Genomic DNA, 8564 nt, shown 5'->3' with positions numbered 1-8564 from the left:
GGAGAAAGAAGGAGAAGGAGAAGAGAAGAAGAAGAAGAAGAAGAAGAAGAAGAAGAAGAAGAAGAAGAAGAAGAAGAAGAAGAAGAAGAAGAAGAAGGAGGAGGAGAACAAGAAGAAGAAGAAGAAATTAAAAACAAAACAACCCCCCCCAAAAACAAGCCCAATTTGTGCTGCCCATATACTGACTAAAGCATGGACAATCTCCCAGTGGCTAGCCCTTAAAGAAAACTGAATCCTTACCTACCGGCACACCCACCATAAGCCAACAATTGCAGAGAGCTAAATTTTTGCATCCTTCATAGAAACTTTTAAGACTTCTCTTCAATGGTTTCATGTCTAGAGAAGCCTTCTGTGTGCCTCTTTCTCAACTGTGAGTCTGCAGTCATCTATACCACTGTAGAAGTAGCTTCCTTGCCCTTTACTGTCAGCTGGAGCACGGAGCACGGACTTCCCTGTAGTTTCTTGCAACAGCATGAACAATGGACATCAACATGGCCTTCTGCTGCAGCATGAGCCACGGACACCAACATGGTCCCTGGCGGCAGTCTGAACAGGCCATGGACATTAACAAGGCTTCAGGTGGCTGCCAGACCATAGACATCCATGATGGCCTTGGTGGTAACATAGACAAAACCCATCAACATAGCCTTCTGTGGACTTACAGACCACATCATCAACATGGGCTTCACCTGCAGCTCAGACCTCAAAATGGTCTCGGACAGGGCAGACCGTGGTCATCACTATGCTCCTGTAGCTGTAGCACAGACCACGGACACCCTCATGGTCCTTAGTGGCGGCACAGGCCACAAGCATCAACATGGTTTCAGATGGCAGCACAGACAACGGACACCCAAATGACCTTAGGGGGTAACACAAGCCATGGACCCCAGCTGCAGGAGGACTAGAGACTCCCAACACGGCCTCAAGTGTCAGTACAGTCCGTGCATGTCAGCATGGCCTTCCTGGCCCCTGCTGGACCACAGATGCTAACATAGCCTCCAGCTGTAGCCCAGAAAACAGACGTCCTCCTGGCCTTCAGCAGTAGCATAGGCTTCCGATATTGACATGGTCTCCAACACCAGCCCAGACCACATATAGCCACATAAACCTCGGGCTTCAACATGGCACAGAGCAACAACATGGACCATGAATACCATCATAGCCTCCAGGGGCAGCACAGATCATGCGGGTCTTACAAGGAGTTCCAGTCCAGCAAATGAATTGTTCTTCATCTTGGACATCCTGTCATTGCTCAGAGCCAGGGCAACGGTGCTGCTGGGCAGCGTATTTCGGGGGAGAGGGGAGGTGCTGAGTCTTTTCAAGTTTCAACTGCTGCACACCACCCTGCCGACACTACTCTGCAATGACATGGCCTCCTGTCCACCTCAGCCTTCTTCCACGCCTGTCACTGCCCTTGAGTCCTTAGTCCCCCCCCCCCAATGCGCATGCACAGCCCCGCTCCTCCATCTTCCCCACCTCTCCATTGCCTTGGAAACTGCGGTGTGTCACACAGTATATATTTTTTGCCCATACACCTTTACATGCAAATATTCATTACAACAAGTTGTTGGTCTGGTTCAAGGTTTCTGATTTCTGACACACTATAAATACTGGACTCGTTTCAGATATCCTGTCCAGAGTCAGAGAGTCCCTGTGAACCAGGGGTAGGTTCTGTGCCAGCTCCAAGTTGTGGCACACCTCCCCACCCTTGATGTCTGTCATGCTGAGGCTTGCAAGGTTTGACCGTATATATTGCAGCACCACGACCCCCTTGCTCTCCATCTTTTAGCAGAGCAAGCAGCTAGGCTACAGCTGCACGGTCTCCATGCTGGAGGCTGGCTGGTGGGCCTAGGATGCTTCTGTTCTGCAGGATCCGGATCCTCCACATGCTCCCGCAGCTTGTCGATAGGGTAGATGTTGCAGTGGACTGACTAAAAGTGCTGGATCTGGCCCCAAATTGGTCAGCTCAGGCCCACTCAGGTCTTCTGGGCAGCGTCCCCAGCGAGGTCTTTGTATCTCCTGTTTCTATAACTATGTCCAGGAATGTGAGAAGGACCCGACTCCCAGAGAGGAACTGCAACCTGTCTTCATGCCTCAGTGTTTTCCATGTCTCCCTTTTCTCACCTTTCCCTTCTCAAGAAAGAGCGGTCTTGCTCTTACTGACTCTCCCAGACACAGGAAGTCAGGAGGCCCGTCCCAGACTGCTCTCAGCTGAGTAGCTCCTGGAAAACTAGACGCATGGGGAGAAAGAGTCAGAAAGCATTGTAGATGTGGGGCATGCACGGGGAAGGGCACTAGTCATTTGATTGGAGGCAAGCATGGGGGGACCAAGAGGAACAGACAAAGAAAGGGGACAAAGCAGTGACTAGTGGCTTTAGAGGGAGAAGGTTAGGGTTTAATGCGTAGAAGTGGAGGGTTTGCAGCTAACCTGGGAGAGGAGACTCTATGATGTATGATGAGAGTGCTGGACAGGCACGCCAGGCTCCCAGAAAGCCACGGGTTGCAATATTTCTTACTCCCCTCTCTTGAACAGGAGCACTCGACTTGCTTTGGTTGATGGGCTGGAAAGAATTGATGAGTGTCACCTCCAGGCCAAATCAATCAGAACTACTGTGTGACTTGCTTTCTCTACCCTGCTCTAGTGCACTCTTTCCTGTACTGATGGAGTGAAGTCACATATTGGAAGAGTCAGGCTCCCAGAGTCACTGTAGGGAGAAAGGTGCTGGCCCCGAAGCCAGCTCAAGATGAGTGAAAGTGTTTGCTTTTATTGAGTCGCAGACACTGGGATTTCTTTTTTGTTGTTGCTACATAACCTCACCTAACCTGACAAATTCAAGAGGTGCTCTAGAGATATGGTTTTCCAGAAATAACAGACCACATGCCCCTGAGCCCCCACACTAGGCAGGCTAAGAGGAGGAAGAGTTAAACCACTCTAGAACTGCCCTTGGGGAAGACAAACGTTTAGAGACTCCAGTGGGCGTTCAGGAGAGCTAAACCACATGAAAGCAAGAAGGAAATGAATACCAAGTCACTGCCACGAGTGTTGAGCCTCTTCATCCTTTTCTCCACAGACAGTCTTAACCTGAAAGCCAATACCAAGGCCAGGGCAACTATAGAGACTGTTACAAGCCAAAAGCTTATAGGTTTGCTAAGGGTTATATTGAATCTATGCTTAGAAAGTGGTAATAAGATTGTGTGTTGATGTACACCTGTAATCCCAGCACTGTGGAAACTGAGGCAGGAGGATCAGAGTTTAAGGTCAGCCTGAACTACATAATGAATTCAAGGCCAGCCAGGAATACCTGAGAGCCTGCCTCAATTACCCAACTCAGATTCTCTCTCTCTCTCTCTCTCTCTCTCTCTCTCTCTCTCTCTCTCTCTCACACACACACACACACACACACACACACACACACACACACACGGTGTGCTCAAGCACAATCTTTCTGGAGAAGACCAGACACTTGAGATCTGGGGAAATTATTTAACCTTCATACATCTTACTTTTTCTCTCTGTAAAAACAGGATTAAGAGTAGCATCCACTTGGGAGGCAGAGGCAGGCAGATTTCTGAGTTTGAGGCCAGCCTGGTCTACAGAGTGAGTTCCAGGACAGCCAGGGCTACACAGAGAAACCCTGTCTCAGAAAACAAAACAAAACAAAACAAAACAACAACAACAAAAAAAAAAAGTAGCGTCCACAAGCCAGGCCTGGTGGTTCACGTATGTAATCCCAGCACTCCGGAGGTTAAGGTAGGAGGGTTGCTGAGAGTTCTAGGCTAGCAAGGGTTTCTTAGCAAGACTGTTTCAAATATCTCAGACAGGCCAAAAAAAGGACTCATACTCCAATTAAAGTTCTCTAGCGGATGAGAGAGGAGGATTGTTGTGAGTTCAAGGTCCGCCTGGGCTACAAACTGAGTACTAAGTCATCCAGGGTTAAGATAAAAAAGAAGGAAGAAAGGAAGGAAGAAGGAAGGAAGGAAGGAAGGAAGGAAGGAAGGAAGGAAGGAAGGAAGGAAGGAAGGAAGGAAGGAAGGAGGGAGGGAAGGAGGGAAGGAGGGAAGGAGGGAAGGAGGGAGGAAGAAGGAAGGGAAGGAGTCCCTGCTTCCTATGGTTGTTGCAGGAGACTGTATGATAAACAGCCCCACTTTCACTTCTTTCTCCAATCAGCAAGTAATGCTGAATCTCCCCAAAGCCATTTGCCTGGGGCGGGGGGTGGGGGGGGGGTGCCGAGGAAGCAAAGGCAGATGAACCGCATGGCTCTTAAGACGCTAGGAAGCTCAGGCAATCCCCGTCACTGGAAGCTCCTGCTGTTTGATTTGTAGTTTGCCCCTGGAGTCAAAGGTAGGCAGGTTCATACTTTATTCTTGATTACTGGCAGTGAAAGTTCCCCAGGGGCTCATTCTCAATTAGTATTATAAATGTCCTGTCTTTGCCCTGCCTCCCAGAGCACTTTTCTCGTGCATGGGTATAATATATGAGTTGTTCTGATTCTTTAAATCATTAATAACCAGACCTCCGTGGCCTGGATCAATTCCATTCTCAGTACAGTGTTACAGCTAGCTGAATTGTTTGCCCCAAATTGCATGTAAGAGCAATCATGCCATCTTCTCATTGTTCCATTATGATTTATTTGCACACCCCAGTGACCTTCTCTAGAAGTGAGTCCCAGGAACAAAGCCGTGTGTAATTATGAAGCAACACACAAGAGGTTAAGGGCCCAAGATCTGGCAGTACAGGGATGGGCTTGACCCTGGTCCTTCTTCTTCCAGGCATCTAACGTGACCCAGTAATTCTTTCCTCCTGAGCCACATGAGGTTTTAGGTTTCCTCACCTGAAAAGCAAGGACATCAGTTTTCTATTGTTATTGTTCCTGTTTTTGCAGTGCGGGTGATGGAACTCAGCGTGTCCCACATGCTCGGACAGTGTACTCCTGATGACCACACTCAGTAATAAGTAGGCCATGCAGCTGTGGAATTAAATTAGCTAATACCAGTGAAATAGATAGATAGGCGTCCTGAAGCATGCAGGTAACCCCATCAGGAGGTGGGCAAAGATCAGGCACGTGAGACCAGTCTCAGCTCAGAGTAAGCTTGGGACCTTGTCTCAAAACCAAACCCAGAACAAACTAAAAAACAAAATATTGGGGGCTGGAGAGATGGCTCAGAGGTTAAGAGCACTGACCACTCTTCTGAAGGTCCTGAGTTCAAATCCCAGCAACCACATGGTGGCTCACAACCATCCTTAACAAGATCTGACACCCTCTTCTGGAGTGTCTGAAGACAGCTACAGTGTATTTACATATAATAAATAAATAAATCTTTAAAAAAAACCAAAAAAACAAAAATGTTTTGGTCTTGCCATAGTACAGCTTTGATAAATGCAGATGTGGTAGCACAAGCTAGTAATTCCAATACTGTGAAGGCGGAGATAGGAAGATTAACTTGAGATTGAGATTAGCCTGGGCTACAAAGCAAGATCTCGCCTCAAAACACAAAATTACCACACATCACATTAATGGTAATTAACATACATATCCATTCTACTTTGTGTGTGTGTGTGGTTTTTCGAGACAGGGTTTCTCTGTATAGCCTTGGCTGTCCTGGAGCTCACTTTGTAGACCAGGCTGGCCTCGAACTCAGAAATCTGCCTGCCTCTGCCTCCCAAGTGCTGGGGTTAAAGGTATGAGCCACCACCGCCCGGCTACTTTATTTTTTTTAATTAATTTATTTATTCACTTTACATGCGGAATGCTGCCCACATTCTGGTCCTCCCTCACACAGTTACTCCCCTATTCCAATTCCCTCTTCCCTTCTCCCCTGAGAGGGTAGCACACACACCCCCACCGGACATATCCCTTTTTTTTGAGACAAGGTCCTACTAATCTTGATTCATTACCCAGCCCAACCCATGAGTGCTGATGATTACATGATGTTTCCTAGCACGGCGGAGAAGGGTTTTATTGTAGATATGAGGGAGAACTCAGCCAGAGGCATCTGGAAGAGTCCAGACTGAACATGGCCAGCAGAACAGACCAGGTCATGAGAGGAGAGATGTGGGGAGAGCAAAAGAGTAAGAGAAGAGAAGGCAAGCAGACTGAGAGGAGCCTTGGACCAAGAAGTCGAGAGAACCAAGGGTAGAGCCAAGAGGCGAGGGAACACATGACCAAAATAGCTGGTGTATATGGAATAGTATGTTCAGAAGCTGGAGGAGGGAAGGGAAGGGAAGTCCAGCCCCAGCTGGGGAGGCCGAGGGTAGGGGTTGGGGTAAGAAGTGCTGGGAGGAGCCACTGGTATTGTGAGCAGTGTCTTTAGGACAGGCAACCTTGACCTTATGACAGTCTTCCTGCTTCTTCTTCTTTTTTTTTTTTTAAACATTTATTTATTTATTATAAGTACACTGTAGCTGTCTTCAGACACTCCAGAAGAGGGAGCCAGATCTCATTACGAATGGTTGTGAGCCACTATGTGGTTGCTGGGATTTGAACTCAGGACCTTCGGAAGAGCAGTCAGTGCTCTTAACCGCTGAGCCATCTCTCCAGCCCTTCCTGCTTCTTGAGTAGTGAGATAGATACCAGTTATCATCCCTTTTAAAATACTTTCAATGGGCCTGGCAATGGTGGCGCACACCTTTAGCCCCAGCACTCGGGAGGCAGAGGCAGGTGGATTTCTGAGTTCAAGGCCAGCCTGTCTACAGAGTGAGTTCCAGGACAGCCATGGNTACACACAGAAACCCTGTCTCGAAAAACCAAAACCAAAAAACAAACAAACAAAACCAAAAAAACCTTTCAATGTCCTATAGATAACCTTAGGTAGATTATTCCCAAATGCCTGTCCTTGGGGCCTAGCATCTTTTCTAAATGCCCTTTAACTGCTAAAATCTCCCTCTCTCTCTCTCTCTCTCTCTCTCTCTCTCTCTCTCTCTCTCTCTCTCTGTGTGTGTGTGTGTAGACAGCAGAGCAGAACATTGGCTTCTCACTGAACCTGGAGCTAGACAGGTGGCCAAAACGCCTCAGAGATTCTTCTGTCTCTGCTCTCCACAGCTTTAGTGTTTCAGACATGTGCTCAAACAAGTCTACTTTCTCTTCTTTTTTCTCTTCTTCTTCCTTCCTTCCTCCCTCCCTCCCTCCCTTCCTTCCTTCCTTCCTTCCTTCCTTCCTTCCTTCTTTCCTTCCTTGTTATTGTTGTTGCTTTTCCTTGTGCACCAGGAGCTCTTACCCACAGAGCCATCTGTCCAGCCCCATGACTGAACACTTTCTACCTCGGTCCTCCACTGATGATGTCACCCTAGACCCCGTCCTCTAGCCAGCTCCTCTGTGCCTCCCATTCCCATTATTATCGTATTGTCAGTTCTCAGGGCTGATGGTTTGCTATAGTGTATCAAACAGTCTGTTAAATTTTCACCCAATTACTTTATATAGTTCATACAACAACCTTATGACACAAGGGCTATTATCCTCATTTAGCAACTCTAGAAATTGATGCTTAGAAATGTTGAGTAACTTGTCCAAGGCCACATTTCTAAAGCGGTGACAGAGCCATAAGCCACACCTACATGTTTTGAAAACACACCCACGCTCTTATGCACTGTCATTACCTTAAGTGCCCATCTAAGACTCCAAGTTCTCATCAGGTCAAATCTTGTCCGTGTATCCTAGGAATTCTTCAAAAACACCTTCCTCGACTGTATCACTGTAGAAGTAACGATATGGCACACTTTGATTACTGATGGTGCCCACTGTCTCCTATTAGACCTCTTTTCTTCCAGTCTCTGTCCAATCTGCCCTCCAGATGTTACATTCGAGTTTTTGAATTTTTATTTTGGGGGACAGTGTGTCACATACCCTAGGTCAGATGTTAGCTGACCTGGTGAAGGTGTAAATCACAGCTCTTCTGGTACTAGTGTAAACATGAACAAACAGGGCCGTATCTAATGGTCTCTGTGTCTTAATTTTCTCTGTTAGTTGGTGAAGGGGAAAAAACCATCATTGGTTCATTTTTTGGGTTGTTACATTTGAGTTTTTGAATTTTTATTTTGGGGGACAGTATGTCACGTCCCCTAGGCTAGTTTGCAACTTGCTATATAACTGAGGCTGGTCTTGAACTCTTGATATCCTACCTTAGTTTCCCAAGTTATTGGGATCACAGGCTTAAGCCATTGTACTTGCCTACTCTTTCCTATTTTCTATTTTTTCTATTTTTATTTTTTTATGATTCTTTACTGGGGAGAGGTGACACCCATGTGGAGGCCAGAAGACAACCCCTTGTAGTTGGCTCTCTCTTTCCAATCTGTGAATTCCAGGGATCAAACCCAGGCCATCAGCCTTGGTGACAAGTACCTCTGCTCACTGGCCCCGTCTTCTCCCTTTGGTAATAATTGGTATCATTGATGAAGTTCATTAAGCATTGCTTCCCTTATTATTTTATTATATTTAATATATTCAAACAATATGTTTAGCTAGTCTGATGGCTATTCTTGGTTGTCAACTCAGCAACATCTGGAATTAATTAAAACTTGAGTGACTGGGCACACCTGTGAGGGATTTTTTTTTTTTTTCTTAATGAAA

The sequence above is a fragment of the Mus caroli genome, chromosome 11, assembly GCF_900094665.2.
Source record: "Mus caroli chromosome 11, CAROLI_EIJ_v1.1, whole genome shotgun sequence".
In the NCBI taxonomy this organism is placed as follows: domain Eukaryota; kingdom Metazoa; phylum Chordata; class Mammalia; order Rodentia; family Muridae; genus Mus; species Mus caroli.
This window is presented reverse-complemented; position numbering follows the sequence as displayed.